Source organism: Diceros bicornis, chromosome 31, assembly GCF_020826845.1.
Source record: "Diceros bicornis minor isolate mBicDic1 chromosome 31, mDicBic1.mat.cur, whole genome shotgun sequence".
NCBI classification, from domain to species: Eukaryota; Metazoa; Chordata; class Mammalia; order Perissodactyla; family Rhinocerotidae; genus Diceros; species Diceros bicornis.
This window is the reverse complement of record NC_080770.1, coordinates 18925089-18945990: the sequence shown is the minus strand read 5'-3', so window position 1 is coordinate 18945990 and position 20902 is coordinate 18925089. Positions and strand designations below refer to the sequence as shown.

Below are 20902 nucleotides of genomic sequence, written 5' to 3'. Positions count from 1 at the left end.
ATTGTAATAACTTTGTGTGATGACAGATGGTAACTAGTCTTATCAGGGTAATTATCTTGTAATGTAAATAAATGTCAAATCTCTATGTTGTACACCTGAAACTAATACAATATTCTATGTCAACTATACTTCAATTTTAAAAAATGGAAAAGAAAAAGGGAAGGTTGCTCCACTGAGTTTAGTTCTACCAAATGCCTTAAACTATACATTGATAATATATAAGTGCATTCAGCATGAAACATAATGAGGAGGCTACGTTAGAGTCAACATCTATTTAACAAATATTTATTGAGCACCTACAATCTGCCAGGGACTGTGTGAGGCACTCAAAAGCAATTAATCAACAAAGAATGTTTAGCCCAAAGAAGCCTCAAAATGAAAGGCATGAACTGCCTTCAAATGATTAAAAACATTTTAAGATGGAATCAAGGTCTACTCTTAGTAGCTACCCAAGAAAGAAATAAGACCAATATGTGAACAGGCTTCAGGCAAATAAAATTAATCACCAAAACTAATTATGATGATGATTATGGTAACTAATTTTATTGAGTACGCGGTACAACTCTGTACCATGCTCTTTTCTAAAAGCTTTATGTATATTATACTATTTAATATTCATAATAATATTATGAAGTTCATACTATTCTTAATCTTCTTGTATTTATGCGAAGCAAATGTTCAGAGAAGTAACTAACTTGGATCTTGGATTGTTGCTGAGAGGCAATCGGAACAGCCTGATGAATCTCAGAGCCTGAGCTCTTCATAATTTAACAGGAATACACATACTCCCCACCATGAAAGTGTTCAGAAAGAATCAGTGAGAATTCATCTAGAAAGGATTGCCCACAGGCCTGAAGTGTTGTTTATTCGACAAGCGCTTATGAAGCACCAGCTCTGTGCATGATATTTAGAGATGCAATGAAGAAGAGATAGTGAATAATCCTGCCATTGAGAGCTTACAGTCTAGTGAGAGAGAAACATATATAAAATAATATGATCAAACTGACAAGGGCAATGATAAAAGTATGTAAAAATTGCCATGGATGGGAGACACAAATTCAACCCAAGGAGGAGCGGGGCATCAGAGAAGGCCTCATATGAGAAATGACCTTAACTTAGGTCTTAAAGGTTGTTTAGGATTTTGCCATACGGGAAAGGATGGTAAAGTCATTCCAGGCAGAAGTGATATTTTCTTAGGGATTAACAATGGCAATCTATGGCCATGATTAGTGGGGACACCGAGGGAATTAAGGACAATTTCCTGGTGCCTTGAAAAACACTATTCACCTACATGCGCAACCAGCACCTAAGAAGAAAGGGAAAAGGCCCTAAGGCCTGTAGCACACCAATGGTGCTTCATCCCTCTGCAAGGATGCTGCCTGCATTATTTCACCTGTTCCTCAAGGAGAGATAGAAGGACGAAGGGCAAATGCAAAGCCAGTCTGTGTAATTCCAAAGCCAACAGGGGCAAATTTTATGATATTCTCTAAATTGTCCACAGTGACTTGGGTCATTTGGGTGAAGCAGAGTGTCTGAGAGGTGAAACAATAATGTCCACACAGACTGTCTCATCCAACGTCACCAAGAAACGCTAATAGGCATGAAAAGAAATGGAATTGGGATGGTCACTTTGAATAAATGACAGAAGTCTGGAGTAGAAACATGCATGGGCATTATTTTCATCCTCTTCATTCTTCAAGCTAGGCCCAATAAGCATTTTCTACATTATGTATTTATTTACATCTGGGTAAGTGTAAAAGTGATCTCCTTTTTGTTAAAATGTTTGACTTGATCTTTCCCTATTGATAGCTGGAATCTATGCCATTTTGATATATAGATTTTCAATTCATGGATGCTGGACATTGTGACAGGACCCATGGAGATATAAGGACTATCATTTGTACTCACATATCAGAAGAACTGAAATTGTTCCAGGGACACTTCTGGTACTCATGATCAGATAGTCTATGGCAAAAGGTGCCAAGAACCAAGTAGAAGAAAACAAAAATTCATGGATGTAATTTTCAAAATGCACTTATCCACATTGGAGGAGGTCAGATCGGTGCCCTCCTCCCCAAATATCCCCTGATAATTCCTCTGTGTGGTCTCCTTCTTTAATGAAATAGAGGCTGTTATCATGAGGGAGGTGGAAGAAAGAGAGGGGCAGGAAAGAGAAGGAAGTAAGGAGGGAAAGAAGAAGGGAATCAAGGGAGAAATGATTTTAACATGCGAAGTATTTGTCATAATGGTCTCATTTGGATTTGCACTTTAGTTTGAGTCTTACTATTACCCAATCCCATAACATTGTTAGATATCATGGAGCTAACCAAGTTCTCTAAGATTCAGCAAGACTCTCTGATATCTGTCCTTGGATCATTACACCAACGTTACCAAATAATTTATCTTGCTAAGGAGCATCACAACAGCAGTAACATTAAGTCCTTATATTTATTTCTGCCATTCATGAATGTCCCACTAAAATGAAAATGCATTTCAAGAACAGAATAATTAGAAGTACAATTTTTTTATAACTTTCTCATTTTCACTCCATTTCTGAGTTCTCCTTTTTTCCGCACAACCTCCTCACGGCGATATTCATCTCTGCATTTCTGAGTGTGTAGATGATGGGGTTCAGCATGGGAGTGATGACCGTGTAGAACACGGCCACTAGTTTGTCCTCAGTGAAGGTGGAGGAGGGTCTCATGTAGAGGAAGATGGCAGGTCCAAAAAACAAGATGACCACTGTGATGTGAGAAGCGGGTAGAGAGAGCTTTGCGCCTCCCTTCTGCAGAATGTTTTCTCAAGTTGACCAGAATGACAATATAGGAGGACACCAAGAGGAGGAAGGAGAAGACAGAGATTAATCCACTGTTGACCAACACAATAATTCCCTCCACAAATGTGTCACTGTAGGCAAGCTAGAATAAAGGATGGAGGTCACAGAAGTAGTGGTCAATCACATTGGGACCACAGAAGGGCAATTGGACGGTGATTAGAATCTGAATTATGGAGTTGAAAAAGACATCCAGCCAGGAACCAGCCACCAGTACATAACACAGTAGGCTGCTCATAGTGTTCATATAATGAAGAGGCTTGCAGATGGCCACATAGCGGTCCTAGGCCATCACCACAAGCAAAAGGATCTCAGTGACTGCAAAGAAGTGACAGAAGAAAATCTGAGCCACACAGCCCTCCAAGGAGATGGTTTTAATCTTGGCAAGTAAGTCTGTGATGAATTTAGGGACAACAGTAGAGGAGTAACTGATCTCCACCAGGGACAGGTAGCTAAGGAAAAAGTACACGGGGGAATTCAGACTCTTACTGATGCTGACTGTCACAACGAGGAGGCCATTGCCCACCACCGTGATCAGGTACATGGTAAGAAACACCACAAAGCACATTCTCTGCACCTCTGGATCCTGGAAAAGACCGATGATAACTAGCTCGGTCACATTAATTGTACTCACCATGGAATTCATTCAAATGTGCTAGATGCAAGCTCCTGAGAGACCTGCAATAAAACAAACACTAATTGCAACCGATTTGCCTCATTTATAGCACATTAGAGATTATACACTACTTTACAATAAAAACTTATCACAAACTCACTCATTTAGCCAGTATGTACTCACACTGCACTAAATATTAGCAATCTAAGAACAGTTTATATAATAGAAAACGAAGGCTCAGAGAAGTGGTTATTTACCCAGGATCACCCAGAAAGTGGTGGATGCTCAGACTCAGAACCAGGCTTTCTGACTTCAGTTCCAGGTTCTTTCTAACTCACCACCAGATATTCTGAATTTGGGGACCGTTCAAGTTCATAGTGATATTTTAATTATCTCATTGCATTTGCAATGCTCTCTCCCATTGGGGAATCCCCATGACACAGTTCTCCTCCTGAATTCCTTCTTTCCTTGATCTCTACCTCAGAGAATCATCGTACTACTGATTATTCTTCCATTTTCAAGGGTCCTCTGTACTGTTTCTTCACTCAGTTATGGCAGTCTTCAATTTACTCAGGTCAGATTCCTTCACCAGTCTTGCAGCTTCAATAACTATATTTACGTGACAAATGGTCAAGCACTCTGGCGAGAATTCAACTCACTAGTTTGTCTCCATCATTCCATTACTACATTTACACCTCTTGGCACACAGCTCAAGCTATGAAGCGATCCCGAAATCACAGAGCTTGTGCTCTAGAACATTGTTATGGCTGGGAACCTGCTCGTTCTGGTTCCAGGTTGGTAGCCAGCAGCAAAGTATATGATAACAAGAGTGAAGATTTCTCTGTAAGTTAATTCTCTGGAACAGATACTCACTGAGCACCTCTTATACATTTATACACCCTCCCACCAACTACAGTGAAGAAATACAGATCACAATACACACTCGAGCTAACAATGTCATGTGATTCAAAACAATATTCTCTAGATTAAGGCGCCATATTAGGAATTTTTTTCACCACAAATGATCCATGAGAAATAAGAAAGAAGTAGTATGAACATTTTGATTCCCTGCTATAAATTTTATCCTCATTGCTTTTCCCTTTGTCTCTGATTTCTTACTGAAATTTTCAAGAGTATTTTTTAAAAAGTAAAAATGCACCTGAACAACAAGGACCAAAATCAAAGAGAAAACAAAAGCCAGTGATGTAGACAATTGGAAACAAAACAGTGTGTCAGAATTCCTCGGGTAAGACACATGCTGAACATTGAAATTTCCTCAGAAAGCAAATCACAGGTGTTCTCCCCAAAAAAAGTAATTATATGAGGAAATGAATATAATAATTAGCTTAACTGTAGTAGTCATTTAATTATGTAAATGTATATCAAAAAATCAAGCTGTAAATACTAAATATATATAATTTTATTAAAGAAAACAATTTTTAAGATTAAATAAAGTCACCGAACCTGAAAAAATTGAGAAACTAGTATTCTGGAGCAAGAAAAATAGTAGAGAAAGAGATGACGGCATCTTAAAGATGCAGAGAATGTTCTTGATTCTTGACTTTTTAATCCCTGATGCAGTCCCTCATGTACTTGGGTACCAGAGAAAACCTTTTATTCCTCAGATCAATTCTCCTCTTTGCTTAAGCTATTTTGATGCATCTGTTTCTTGCAAGCAGAATCCCCTAAGATATAAACCTAGGGAAAAAAATCACTAGTAACCATAAGAAAGTTCAAAATACAATTACTAGTTAGAAAACCCAACTGAAAAATGTTCCCTTTACAACAGTCAAGACATTTTTTAAATAAAAAGCACTTAAAAGTACAACATAGTTAAGCAGAGAAAACCATAAAACTACTAAGAGAACACAAGAAAATACATGTATAAGAGGGAAAATGTACTCATATCCACCAAAAAAAATTTCTTACAAAATCATGTTTAAATAATAAAATTCAATGTAATAAAGATTTCAACTCTACCTAAATATATCTACAAATTTATGCAACTGCAATCAAAATGCAATGGAATTTTTCTTTGTAATTTATATAATTGCTCTAAAGTTCATCAGCAGAAACAAAAAGGGGAAGATCAACACTCGACGGAAGCAATAGGAAACTGCCCAATCAAGAGCTCAAGTTTCCAGGCAGGTGAGTGCAGCTGAGAAATCACATTGATACCCAAGGCCTAACATAAGCAATATTACTAAATACATTACAATGTGGTGTCCTTTCCCGTGGGAGCAGTGTTGTGGGCACTAGGCAGGCAGAATCATTAGGTATGTCTGGCATCATCTCAGCACCTTGCAAAATCAAGTAGCCGAATGGTTAGAAGATAAGATTGTGAGACTCAAGAATCATCTTTTACCACGTCCTCCATCAGGAGCTCAAGGAAAGGTTTTGGACAGAGATTTGGGTGGAAGCTGATGAAACTAAGCTGTGGAGTTACAAGATATCTATGGGCAAGTGTGAGCTGGAAGATACTCTGATGCCACCATCACCCTCCAGACTGCACAGGTTGCAGCTTGGATGTCATATAGGACACACATCCCCTTTCATTCCCATACCCAGTCATTACCATGTCCCATTAATTTTGTCTTTAAACCCTCTCTCCTATGGTCACTTTTTCTACATTCTTGCTGTGACCACCTTGTCACATGCCTAAATTACAAAAGCACCTTAGTCTCCAGATGCTCCCGCCCCATCCTTCTTGCACACTACAGCCAGAAAATTGTTTCCTGACCCTTCTTTCCTCAGATCCTCCATTGCTTGGGATAATGAGGGTGAACCTGAACTCCTCTGACTCACTTTTAAAAACCTTCCCAGACTGAGCCACCTCAACAATCACCCTCTTACCCACTAAACTTCACCTCACCTCTCTTCAACTCAGGGTCATCTCCACGTCCCTCAAGCCTACCCTGCTCATTCCCATCACAAGCATCCCTTCACTGGAAAGGCCCTCTTTGTTCCTTCCAACCCTACCCACCTTCCAAGCACAATTCCAGTCTTTTGTGTTCAATTAATCTTGTCTTTAATACTCAAACCTATGTGTATCTTCTCTTCTCTGAGCATCATTGAAAATACTTTGGTAATTTTCCTTAAATGTATATTAAATCATGTCACTAACCTACCTAAACTCTATCAACACCTCCCCATCGCCCACAGCATAAACTCCAATATTCTTAGCATGGGTTCCAGGTCCATCTTGAACTGGTCATCGCCTATTTTTGCACCCTTATTGTCATTCCCCAGGTGAACATTATACAGCTATTTCCTAACCCAAGGCATCCTTTCTCATTTCTCTGTTTAGTATTTGTGTTGAGTATTCTTTCCTTCTCAATCACATGGAAATCCTCACTACAATAGGAATAATTTATTGCTTCATTTTTGTTCCTATTGTACTTTATCATACTTCTTTTACAGCAACCAACAGATTCTTTATAATTGTAACTTTGAGTCTATATCTTCTACTAAGAAATATACTATCCTAGTATTCAAAATTATCTGTTTATTAACTCTTTATTATTAATTGCATTTTGGTTGACAATAATAGCTAATATTTCAGTAGTACCATGTGCCACACACTTTACAAGTGCTCTACATACATTAATGCATTCAATTCTCAGAACAAACCTGTGATGTGGGTACTATTATTATCACTGCTTTTTTTCTATATGAGGAAACAGAAGCACAAATAAGTGGATTAACTGGCCTAAGGTTACACAGCAGTGGAGCCAAGATTTCAATCCAAGCAGCCTAATCACAGATCCTGTACCCTTTACCACTGCCCTAAACAATTTCTAGGTACATAACACATAAGTAAAGTGTTAAAGTTAACTATACCTTTTGTTAGAAGTCTAAGGTATAATTATTTGCTGATACAAACAAATATTTCTTGTATAAGTATGAACTCAAACTTTTTTGAAGCATTAGAGAAACTAAGGAAAATATCCTAGGACCAATCTGAGAGATCAGGCAGATAGAAGCGCAGAATCATGAAGGGTCCAGTTTTTCCAGTCTTCATCCCTAAGAGAAGGAATACCTGAGAGCCTTCCTCTTTGAAAACTACTTTTTCCTTTTCTGTCATCTATGCCTTTTCTGTATTTATTCCTTTCTCTGCTATCCTAACCCTCACCCATCCCCACCATCTCTCCTACTGAACTAGTAAGAAATACCTCCTCTCTCCCCACAACACTTCCTCACCTACAGTCCTGGAAAGAAAATGTGACCAGCATGTAAGTGAATAAATCAGCATTTGAGTGTTTAGACTCTACATCAGGCAACTTGCTGGACTCTGGACCAGAGCATATTGATAGAATGCAGACAGTCACCAGAGAAAAATGTAAGAGCGTGCTTGATGTGCTGATATGACTGATCTCAGATGAAGAAATGGAACATTCTTCCCCATCACATGCTCTCACTTCACAATCTCCAAGTAGTATCTCACAGAAACCCCAATTGTAAGGGACTTTAAAATTCATCAAATTTTATGTTATCTATATTTTACCACAATAAAAATAAATAAAGAAGTTGAATTCATTACCCCCCCAAAATATCTTCTTCCCAGCCAGCTCATTTTACAAACGAACACTTGTGGCTCAAAGACAGGAACTGACTTGCCCAATGTCCTATGTCTGCTTAGAGACTTTGCACCTATTTCCAGCCATATCACCTACCTTTAGGTCAGAAAATCTGGTGTGGTTTTGTTCTGCCTTAGAACAAGGAATTGGATCAGATGGATCTCAGATGTACTCAAGTGCCTCCAATTCAGCATGAAGTTAACCACTGTGCTGGAATAGATCATTACTCAAGGAGATGATCTGGTTTGGGAAAACTGGGAGGGATGGAGCATTGGATTCCTTTCTGGGAATCCTAGTCCCTGAACAAGCAAGGTGCTTTGGCTAATGTTACCCACTCAGTGGATTTTTCACTGAAAACTCTCAATGAGCAAAGTCAAGGTCATGCTCAGCTAAGCTACTCTGAGAGTGGAGCTGAAAAAACTTACAGATCTTTTACTCTGACCTCCTCCATTTATAGATGAGGTGAACAAGGCTGAAAGAGGTTAATGGGATTCTCAAAGCTACATACTATTTATATTCAAGTTACTAACCCAGAAATCAGTGCTCTTTTAACAACTTTAGTCTCTTTTCTGATGGGTTGGTGGTTGCTACTGCAATTCATAGATCAGTTCTTGTCCCTAAGAACAAACCACCAGTGTTTCTGGGAGCTCTTAGAAAACAAAGTAGATAATGGATAAGATGAATCTCAAAAAAAAGGAAGACTCAGGGGATCTGGATCTCGGTTTATATTTGAATATATAATATCTAAGAAATAAAAAATGCAACAGGAAGCAGCAACGTTAGAGATTTTAAGATCTTGATTTTGTTGTAGAAAAACTACTTGCCCACTGAAAGTCCAAGAGTCATGATTAAATGCTTAAATCTTTGAACTATTTAAAATAAATTAAGCCACATGCTATAATCAAGGGAACAACTTCCCCATGGAATTTCTTTTTTCTCTGGTGAAACTTTGCAATGAAACTATGACTTTGGAAAAGTTAAAAGCCTGTTTCAATTAGTTTAGTGAGATTTCCATAAAGTTTTTGCATCCAATAATGATATGTTAAGGGAAGAAAGTTGAAGTAAAGACATAGAGGGAACTTTTTCGAAACTGGACTGGAAGGAATGAAAAGAGGAGAAAACGAGAACTGGACAGGGAGCCAGGACACTGGGCACCAGCTCTGGTTCAGTAATTGATTAATCATCTGACTTAAGCCATGTTGTTTCACCTCTCCACTCCTCACCCTCCCCTGCTTCTACTTCTATATAAATGACAGAGTTGAGCTAGACTATCTCCATCATACCATCCTTCTTACACTCATGGATTCATGTGTAAGTCACTTAGTATCCCAATGCCTCAGCCTTCTCCAACAATAATGATAGTGGTAATAATAATGTAATCTAGTGAGAACTTCCTAAGAAAGAGATGTCATTCATCCATCCATTCATTCACACATTCATTCAGCAAATAGTATTGGATCTTTCATGTTCCAAGCACTCTTCTAGGAACTGGAGATTTGGTAGATAAAAAACAAACTCCTTAGACTCATGGAGGTTACAACCTTCATATCCCCACCAGGACTAATGGAGGTGGAGCAAAATAATGAGCAAATAAAACTTGATATGCAGGTCGGACAGCAATAAGTCCTATGAAGTAAAATAAAATAGATTAAAGATGACAGTGAATGCGTCTGGAAATAATTTCATACAGGCTAATAAAGAAAGGCCATCTCTTGTCAAGATCTCTGTCTGCTGTCTTGAGAAGAAAGAAGGGAGAAATGCAAGAAAACCAGTTAGGAGACCATCAAATAATCCAGTCAAGAGATGATCGTGACTTGGGCCAGGATGGTAGCAGTGAAGATTTTAGGAAGTGATCAGATCCTGGATAAATTTTGAAGATATAACTGACAAGATTTGCTGATGTTTTGAAGGAGAAGACAGAAAGAGAGGAATCAAAGATACAAGCAAGGTTTTAGACTTGAACAATCAGAGTGAAACATCAGACAGAGAAAGATAAATATTATGTTATCTCACTTATATGTGGAATCTAAAACAAAACAAAACAAAACAACAATAAAGTTCATGGATATACAGAACAGATTGGTGGTTGCCTGAGGTGGGTAGTGGGGGATGGGTGAAGAGGGTCAAAAGGTAAAAATTTCCAGTTATAAATAAGTCGTGGGGATATAATGTACAGAATGGTGACTACAGTTAGTAATACTGTGTTGCATATTTGAAAGTAGCTAGGAGAGTGCTTCTTGAAAGTTCCTATCACAAGAAAAAAATTTTTGTGACTATGTATGGTAATGGATGGTAACTGGACTTAGTGTGTTGATCATTTTGCAAAATATACAAATATCAAATCATTACATTTTACACATGAAACTAAACTAATATAATGCTACATCAATTATATCTCAATTTTAAATCAATATATATATATGTATATATAAATATATATGTACTAGACTTGAGCAATAATACCAGAGTCACCATTTACTAAGGTACGAAAGACTGTGGGAGAACAAGAATAGCAGAGGATAATAAGAATTCTGTTTTGGACATTTTAAATGAAATTGTCTTTCAAAATTCCCAATAGATTTTATCAACACGGCGACACAGGTTATTCCCAACTTCTGTCCTCCTCACAAGAAGACCAACTAGCAACTATCCATAGACAAGACACCATTGTGTAAATCTCAGAACCCAAGGGTGAGACTGAAACATCCATCCTTGAACAACAGAGACCAAGAAAAATTGCTTTAGAAGGGTAAGATGAGCAGTTTAACTTTGACTGCACCATCCCTCCCACAAACTAACGCAGCACTGCACTGAGAGGACCCCCCTAGGCCTACAATTTCTCCAGTAAGAAAAAGAGAACCTGAGGTGGACATCCAGCTTCTTCAGCATTGTGGGACACTTTCCAGAAAGCGCAGTCAGGTCTGACCTCATGAGAATCACCGTGTGAACCTGCATAGCTCAACCACTGGGGATCAGACAGAGAGGAGAGGTGGGGCTTACAACAACCTATGGCACACAAATGTCCTGCTAATAAATATAAAGTTGTTGCTACTTCTTGTTCACTAATCCAATAGCACAATGTCATCAATATAAGGGATCAGGGTGATATTTTGTGGAAGGGAAAGGTGATCAAATGCCTGTGAAGCAAATTATGACATAGGTTGGAGAATAGATACACCCCTGAATTAAGACAATGAAGTTGTATTGCTGGCCTTGCTACCTGAGAGTAAACTTCTTTTGGTGGGCCCTATGGAAATGGATGAAGAAGAAAGGATTTGCTAGATCAGTAGCTACATACCAGGTACCAGGGGATATGTTAATTTCCTCAAGCAATGAAACCACACCTTGTCCAGCAGCAACAATTGGAGTAACCACTTAGTTAAGTAATTCTCTGTCATTCTCAAAGGTCCATCAGTATTCTGCACAGGCCAAATAGGAGGGCTGAATGGAGATGTGGTGGGAATCACCACCCCTGCATCCTCCAAAGTCTTTATGGTGGCACTAATCTCTTATTTCCCTCCAAGAATGCAGTATTGATTTGGGTTTACTATTTTCCTTGGTAAAGGCAGTTCTCATTGCTCCCACTTGGCTTTTCCCACTATAATAGCCCTCACTCCACAGGTCAGGGAACCAGTGGTGGGCTTCTGCCAGGTGCTGAGTTGATCTATTCTAATTGTACATTCTGGAACTAGGAAAATAACCACAGGATAGTTCAAGGACTCACTGGGCTCTCTGTAAGATGGACCAGAGATAAAACTCCATTGATCATCTGGCCTCCATAAGCCCCTACTCTGATTGCTGGGCCACAGTGACATTTTGGGTCTTCTGGAATTAGTGTCAGTTCAGAGTTAGTGTCCGGTAGTCACCAACAATCTGATTACTCCCTTTTCACCAATGCACAGTTCCCCTGGTAAGGGACCAAAGGTCACTTTGGGAAAGGCTTGGAGAAAGATTAACGGTTTAAATATTTGATAGTATACCAGGGTCCCTCCTCAGGATTACCCAGCCTCCCCTTCATTATGGGGTTCTAGGACTGTAAACTGGATCAGTCCAGGAATTGATTGAGGGACTATGACTCTCCGTTTTTGTGATTCAAGTTAGATGTTCAGTCACTTAACTTAGAACTTTTCTGCTTATGCAGATCTAGTCAGAATTTAGTCAACTTCCTATCTATTTCACTTCTAGGAACAGCATGACCAACTAGTTAGGGTCATGCTTGTTCATAAGTTAGATGATTCTGATTGAGTGTTTGAGTCAGCTGTACTAAAGGGTAACCATGTCTCCTTGTTTCCGAGGTTGAGTGTCTTTAATTAGCCCCTTCCAACCCAGGAATTCCAACCCAATTACTACCATTGAAATTAGGATTCCTAATTCACTGACTGCAGTTCCCACTGTATGGTCTGGACTATAAAGGAGTGATCACAGAGTTCTTCAAGGATGCTGGAGCTCCTTGCACAAATTTCTTTCTGAGTGCTGGTGAAAGCTATGTCTTTTGCACACTCCCAGTGTGGGTAAGTAGATCTTAAATGACAAATCTCTAAAATTCCAATCTACCTAAGACATTAAATTCCTTTCCCTACGTTAAGTCAAGGCAAGTTAGACATTACCAATTTGCTTGGTGTTGGCCACCTTTTGCTCCTTGTTTCAGTCAAGTAACCAGAGTCCTTTCTAACTCCCTGGTCTGCAACATGAAATGCAAAATATCTGCTTAGTAGGTCCATACCAACAAATTTGGCCTGATCCAACTTTACATCCCTTCCTCCATTATCCCACACTCTTAGTATCCATTCCCATACATGTTCCCCTGATTCCTGCTTGTATAAATTAAAAATTCATGTAGCTCTTTTGGTGTGCATTGCGTATCCTCATTGGATGATACTTTTTCCTATCCTTTAGGGGCCTGCTGGAACTTGACTCTAGTTATAGGTCTAGGAGCAAAGAGAAATGATAAGAGTGGGTCCTGATGAGAATTAGCATTGTATTGCATGACAACTGCCTCAGGGAGGCCTCTACTGTTTGCTCAGGCAATGCAGGGTTAATCCCCTCACATGAGAATGATAAGGCTACTGCTACTAGGGAAGTAGATAGAAAAATTTAGGGATCAATGTCTCCAGCTTTATGAGTCTTAACACACATTCCCCTTAAAATTTTCAGGACCCCATTTTTCCCAATCATTGTCCTCCATTTAACAGGAGACACCCTGCAAGGTTGAGAATTTAATTTGTGTTATAAATCAGCCACTTGCCAGAAGAGATTCTGGATTTTGTGTTAGACAATCTCAGCTTTGCAGATACAGGAAATAAGAGTTTTTTTCAGGGAAGACGTAGAAGAATTAAGGTAATTTTTATGGCACTTGAGATGGAAATTACTTATAAATTATAGCCAGCAGGCTGGTGCTTCAACAATTTTCCAGAGAGAAGGAGCATGACAACAGAAGGAAATATGACCCATACAAAAAGATTAAAAAGAACAAAATGTAAAAATGAAGGTCAAGGGCCGGCCCCGTGGCTTAGCGGTTAAGTGCACGCGCTCCGCTGCTGGCGGCCCGGGTTCGGATCCCGGGCAAGCACCGACGCACCGCTTCTCCGGCAATTCTGAGGCCGTGTCCCACATACAGCAACTAGAAGGATGTGCAACTATGACATACAACTATCTAGTGGGGCTTTGGGGGAGAAAAAAAGAAGGAGGATTGGCAATAGATGTTAGCTCAGAGCCCGTCTTCCTCAGCAAAAAGAGGAGGATTAGCACAGATGTTAGCTCAGGGCTGATCTTCCTCGCCAAAAAAAAAAAAAAATGAAGGTCAATTTAACATGTATTGGGCTTTAAATTTGAATTTTCGTTACTTCAATAAATAAGTGACTGAAACAAAACTATATTGATGAGTGTAGGTTTAAACAATATATATAAGTAAAATTGATCATAAAATACCACAAAAAATGGGAGAGGATTGTATCTCCATTAAAATATACCAAAAACAAGAACAATCAATTATGTTAACAACAGAGATGGAAGTCCTCTAGATGTAAAGCTATGAAAGAATCTCTGGCACAACCCTAACATTACACACACAAACACACAATTTTTCCCAAGTGTATTATAAATTTATTTCATTGAAACATGAGGGAAAGAAAAGGTTACAAACAAGTCTTGCACATTCAAAAATATTATGTAAACCAAAAAAACCATGTTCTAATTATTTCATTTATAGATAATGAAAATATACAAGAGAAATATACCACAAAGCAAAAATAGACACACACATACATGTATTCATACATACATACAAATTAAGAAAAATCTAAAATATATTAATGACAGCAGTTATAAAATATAGACAAAATCAGAAAATGTATGTTTAAAAAACGAGAGTTCATGAAGAGTTGATTGTGTTCCTCAAAGATTTGGGGAAAAAAAATCACTGTAGAAAGGAAAACTAGTCTAGAAGGAAGATAAGACTGAGTAGACCCCTGAATTCTCTTTTTCTTACACTGCTCAATTTGATTTGCCAGTATTTTCTTGAGGATTTTTATGTGTATATCCAAAAGAATTACTATTCCATTTGCCATTTTTTTGTTGTTTTTTTTGTTTTCCTTGTGAGGTCTTTGGTTTGGGCATCTAGGTAACACAGATGCCATAAAATAAGTTGATAAGTGTTTTCACCTCTTCTATTTTCTGGAGGAGTTTGTGAGGTATTGGTATTGATTCTTCTTTAAATGTTTCACGGAATTCACCAATAAATCTAGGTCTGATCCCTACTCATTGGTATCTGCCCAAGATAATTGAAAGCATAAGTTCACTTAAACACTTGTATGGAAATATTCATAAGAATTATGAATGATAGGCAAAGAGTGGAAACAACTCAAATGTCTATCAACTGATGAATGAATAAAAAGTGTGGTGTATCCATGCAATGGATATTGTTTGGCAAGAAGAAAGAAATGTACTGATAGAGGCTACACTGTGGATGAACGCTAACAATTAGATTCTAAGGAAAGAAATCAGCCACAAATGACCACATATTGTATGATTAAGATTTATATGCAATGTCCAGAATAGGCAAATCTATAGAGACAGTAGGTAGAGCAGTGGTTCCTAGGTTTGTGGGTGGGAGAATGCAGAATGACTGCTAGCTGCTGCAAGGTTTCATTTTGGAGTGATGAAAATGCATATTTCTTTAAACATATTAAAATTTTATTATAACCCTTAGATATATCTCAATATTATTTGCATTAAGTGAAAAAAGATCATGTGAAACTCAAGAAATAAAAGTGAATCGATTCTACAAAAATATAGTAAGAGAAATAGAAGATAAGGAGGCTAGATATGCAAAGAAGATAGAACATGCACATAATTTGATCCTTCAAACTAGAGAATAAAGTCAAAGAAACAAACAACACAAGCTATAGTTAAGATTTCTTTTTCCTGAAATGAGAGAAGTGTTGAAACTTCCTATTGAAAGGACATCATGTGTTCTGAGTAAGTCAGCAAGAAATGATGAATACTAAATTATATATATTAAAGTAAAGGTTTCCTACACAAAATCTAGACCAGTAAAACTTGATACTTTTAAGGGCTAGCAAAACAAATTAACATCAGGTTTTTCAAAAGCAATCTTTCATGCCAGGATAAAATAGGAATGAGGAAACTCAACAAAAGACAACATATGAATACAGGATTAAAGGGAGTCAAATGAACTTCAACTGTTCATTGTTAATGTCAATATTTCTCATAGTAGGACATCAAGAAGTTATATCTGAAAAAGAAGGGACAACAGAGATAATATAAAGGGAATTTATAAAACTAAATATATTCCAAAAAAAAAAAACTTGCTAAAATAAATAATTCACGACACAGAGAGTAATGAAGACAGACCACAAAGGGAAAGACTTCACATATGTTTGTGTGTGTGTGTGACTGTGTGTGTATATGCCTGTATACGTCTGTGTGTGTGTGACACATATTTGTAACATGAACATCATGACAAAGCCAAGACTAAATATATGATGAACAATAATTGTAAATGCATCTAATATACCTTAAAAAGAAAAGACTTTTAGTATAGTGTCATGAAAGCCAAATATATTATAAAGTATTCTAGAAAGGTAAAAATAAAAGTATGAGCACATATACATTTAGGAAATACCCATGAAAACTGAGCATTAGTTGTAATTTTAATATTAAGAGAGATAGAATGCAGGACAAGTATCAAAATAAAACAAGGATACTTTATAATGACAGATTTTAATTCACAATAAAGACTTAACAGAGAGTGTTATCTACACAAATAGTAATGTATTAACAAATATTTAAAAGCAGGAAACTTCTCATAGAAGAGACACACAGACAGAAATCGATGGAAGCATTCTGTCGTTAGGGACACCTATTAACGATCCAATAAACATTTTCAGTCAAGAAAACATTCATTAGGTTAAAAGAATTAAACTACACATTCCGTAAGATCATTTTTATAAATAAGTATGTATTAAGCTGTGACTACAAATAAGAGAATATCCTCTCTCTTTTCAAGTAAATGTGTAGCTTTATGAAATCTTCCATATTAGTGAAAACTAAGATCTGAATAAAGACAATTTAAAAATTTCATTCTGTTTAGAAACGAATAACACATTTTTAAACCTCTCAAACTATTCCATTTAGGCATTTAAAAATAAGTTATTCAACCAGTCCTAGGTCAAAGAAAACAAGAAAAAAATCAGAAAGATTGATATTGAATGTATGATATAAAATATGTGGGATGCCACTGACATAATGTTCTTTGGAAAATCCATATCCAATTCAGAAAGCTAGGAAAGAATAGTACATGGATCAACAGAAAGAAGAGGAAAAGTTTAAAAGGGAAAAAATTAAACTAGAAAATCTAACCAATAACTAACATCTAAATAAAAAATACTATCTCTGTTACACTTGTGTCCCGTGATTGACTTAAGTAAAATATTTTTAACAGTTTCTTACCTAAAATATTCATTAATTTAGAGAATATTTACTGAGCAATAATATATGTCATACATTTTACTAGACTCTGGAAAATAGATTAGAGAATAAATCATATATAAATTTAAGTGAATACTATGTGAAATAATGATATGTGCAATTGATACATATAAGGAATACGAGGAAAAGCAAAGTAGGTAAATTGCAATTATCATAATGTAGTTAATGAGATCCTCACTGAGAAGAGGCATTAAATGGATGAAATGATGTGATTAGAAGTGTGGACAGCCTTTCAAACAGAAGAAAAGAAATGCAAAAAAATTGTGAGGGTAATATTTTGTGTAAGAGATGCTCCATATTTGAATTGCTGAGGTGTTATTTAAACATAATAATCCCTAAGTGGGATTCCCTAAGAATAAGTCAGTAAAATGAGAAACGTCTTTAGGCTATACTCTCTCTTTTAAGGAGATTGTCTTATTACAACTAAAGGAATTTCACATTCAAAAAAATATTAATGATAATGAAAGGAAGGAAGGAGGGTAGAAAGGAAAAACACAACCACATATAATTAACTTTGAGGGAGACATGTTCTTGCAGTGAAAATGTGGACTGTTCGAAGCAGAACTAAACATGAGCACGGGAAAGGCTCTCTTCTGTACCCTGGTTCTTGGGCCTGGACACTGAGGAGAGGTGGAATCTTCAAGGGCATCACAGAGAGGTAGCGGTCAAAGAAAAACAGAGCCCAAGCTGAATCAGAACCAGCTCTGTAGGGAAACCCATAAAGATAGCTTGGGCTTAGTTGTGAGAAGAGCTTAATCTGCCAGGCAGCTGTACTTTATTCTCCGAATTGTGCTTATCTTTTGTCATTCTTGAGTTTAAGTGTAATGTTGATAAATGTTAATGCCTAGTCTCTGTATTCTGTGAGGAAATGAAGAATGGGTTCAGTGTCCATGCTCTGGATGGAATAATGAAATAATAAAAGGAGAAATGCATCCTCAACCAGCATGGTAATGACACCAGGAATCTGAACACATTCCCTGTGGTCCCGAACCCTAGATTGGTATTAGATTGGTGCCAATGCATATTAGATCTAAGGGTGGAGCAGAGTGCTTTGAACTGGAGTCCAAACTAATGATTCCGTGGAAAGTGCTAGGGGACTATGTGAACTGTGGTTTTGTTATCGATTAGGTTGTATTTGCTTAAACTAGTCAGATATAATCATAAAGTTGCTAATAATTGCAACTATTGAAACCTATCCAATGTGAGTCACATGAGATGAAAGTTAATACTATACATTTTATAGTAAAGATTACATGTATGTGTGACTCTCTGTGTGTATGTGTAAATATAAAATAATATATCTCAATATTCATATGTTGTAAACTAACCCCCTGTACTTCGGAATGTGACTGTATTTGTCAATAAGGACTATGTGGAGATAGTTATTTAAAGGTCCTTAGGGTGGACCCTAATACCATATGACTGGTGTCCTTATAAGAAGAGGAGATAGGACAAAGAAACACGTGGAGGAGTGACAATGTGAAGACACAGGGGTAAGACTGCCATCTATAACCCAAGGATAAAGGCCTCAGTAGAAACCAACCATGACTTCACCTTGATCTCAGACTCCTCAAGTCTAGAACAGTGAGAAATACATTTCTTTTGTTTAAGCCTCTAGCCTTTAGTGGTTTGTTATGGCAGCCCTAACCGAATAACACAATCAGTATCAGCATATATGTACATATGTATGTAAATGTATATATATGTGTATCTGAAAGTGAATTAAGTAAAAAGCAGATAGATGACAGTTTTTCTGCATGTGTGGAAATGGCACAGGTGGAGGTATGACAGTGATCTTTGTATAAAAATGTCTAAGAAGAATAGAAAGACTAATAAACTAAAACAAAATATTTTTATCATTTTGATATTGAGACAGTGAACATTATTCTTCAATGGTTTCAATTTAATCTTTAGTGTGAAGGTATATTTTATTGATAAACCAATTTTTCCTGAACACTCTTTTCATTGCCTCTTTTACATCTTTGTTCCTTAAACTGTAGATGAGGGGGTTCAGCATGGGAATCACAATGGTGTAAAATATCGACACTATCATGTCATGGCCCAAAGCATAGCTGGAATGGGGTCTCACATACATGAAGAGGATTGTTCCATGATAAATTGACACTCCAGTCAGGTGAGAGCCACATGTGGAAAAGAATTTTTGTCTCCCTTCAAAGGAAGAAATCTTCAGAATTGCCATGAGAATGAAACCATAGGAGATCAGGACAATCAGGATAGTGACTATCTCAATAGAGTCCACCAAGTAGAAGAGTAGAAGCTAGTTTGCATGAGTGTCAGAACAAGAAATAGTGAGGAGAGGAGAGATGTCGCAAAAGATATGTCTAATTTCATTGGATGCACAGAATGATAGACTGAATGTGGCCACTGTGTGTATAAAAGCATGCAAGATGCCACAAACATAGGAAGCAATGATGAGTGACACATAGACTGTGGGTGACATACTAACTGGATACAGCAGAGGGTTGTAGATTGCAACATAGCGATCATATGCCATTGCGGCCAAGAGAAAGCATTCCGTGGTTCCAAAAGTAGTAGCAAGAAAGATTTGTGTTGCACATCCAAGGAATGAAATGACTTTACTCTTTGACATAAAGTCTACTAACATATTGGGGGTAATTACTGAAGAATAGCAGGCATCCACGGATGATAACACACTCAGAAAATAGTACATGGGGTTGTGGAGCTGGGAATCCCAAGCAACAAATACAACCAGTCCCAAATTCCCATCAGAGTAAACAGGTAGATTGCTAGAAACAGGAAAAATAAGATGATCTGCAGTTCAAGATTGTCTGTGAATCCTTTCAGTACAAATGTAGTAATTTCAGTGACATTCTTCATGTTGACACCTCATGGGACAAATTTGAAAATATTCAAAAAATTACAATTCATTTACTACAAAGAGAATGAGTAATATTGTGACTCAAGAGAAGGTGAGCTATGTCCTCGTATTCGTTTTTTGTATAATTTCGCGGTTGCAGATCAGGAAACAGTGACAAGACAGTGAGTCAAGTGTTCCTGCTGCTCACTGCAGGATCAAATGGAAAATGTGGGTATTCACTCACTGGCTGAATTCATGTAATTTTTAAAACCATCACGTCAACTGAATAATTTACCACTGTATTCTATTAGCTGTTTTCAGATTAAATCACATTAAAGTAACAAGTTATTGGCTAAAAAATAATTTCCTCTGACATCCAAACAGGTCAGATAGAAATCAGTGTACAGAGCATTGGAAAGAATATCAGCCTTCTAGACCTTTCGGTAATTGTGTAAAATGATTTGCTATTGTCTACTCACCTGTAGAATGAGAACATTACTTTTCATTTTACATTATTGGAGTAAACATTGGAAGACAAAATGTGTTAATAAAATTGAATCTTTACAATTATGTTAAATATAGAATGTGCTCAATTAGGTAAGTTCTACAGAACAGCAGTGTCCTGGATTGTAACATTTTATGAGTTAATGTCTAAAAATTTTCTAAATCTATTAGATCTTCTTGGGTGTATCTGAAAGAAGAAATCAAGATTTTCTTCAGGTTGATGGACCATGTTTGAACTAAGAAATTATATGACAATTTATATTTCATTCAAATTTATTTCTCCAATACTAATAATTACATTGTCTTTTTTCTGATAAACACTTGGTCCTATTTATTACTTTTGGATATCTAAAATCTATATGCTTTTCAACTTCCTCAAAAACTGGTGGGAAAGGGAAAAATTATTCTGAAAAAATATATAATATGATTTTTTCAAGGTATTATACTTGTTTAGGTATTGTTTATTGTGGATCCAGTGAAATATCATCTAGTTAATTATTATTTGAGTCACAATTAAAGTCATT

The 20902-nt window shown here is 37.1% G+C and overlaps 2 pseudogenes; both read right to left on the bottom strand.

Moving 5' to 3' along the window:
* Positions 1-2542: 2542 nt before the first annotated feature.
* Positions 2543-3479, bottom strand: LOC131395685 (olfactory receptor 4B1-like; annotated as a pseudogene).
* A 15459-nt stretch (positions 3480-18938) lies between these two features.
* On the bottom strand, positions 18939-19983 carry LOC131395390 (olfactory receptor 5T2-like; annotated as a pseudogene).
* Between the last annotated feature and the right edge of the window lie 919 nt (positions 19984-20902).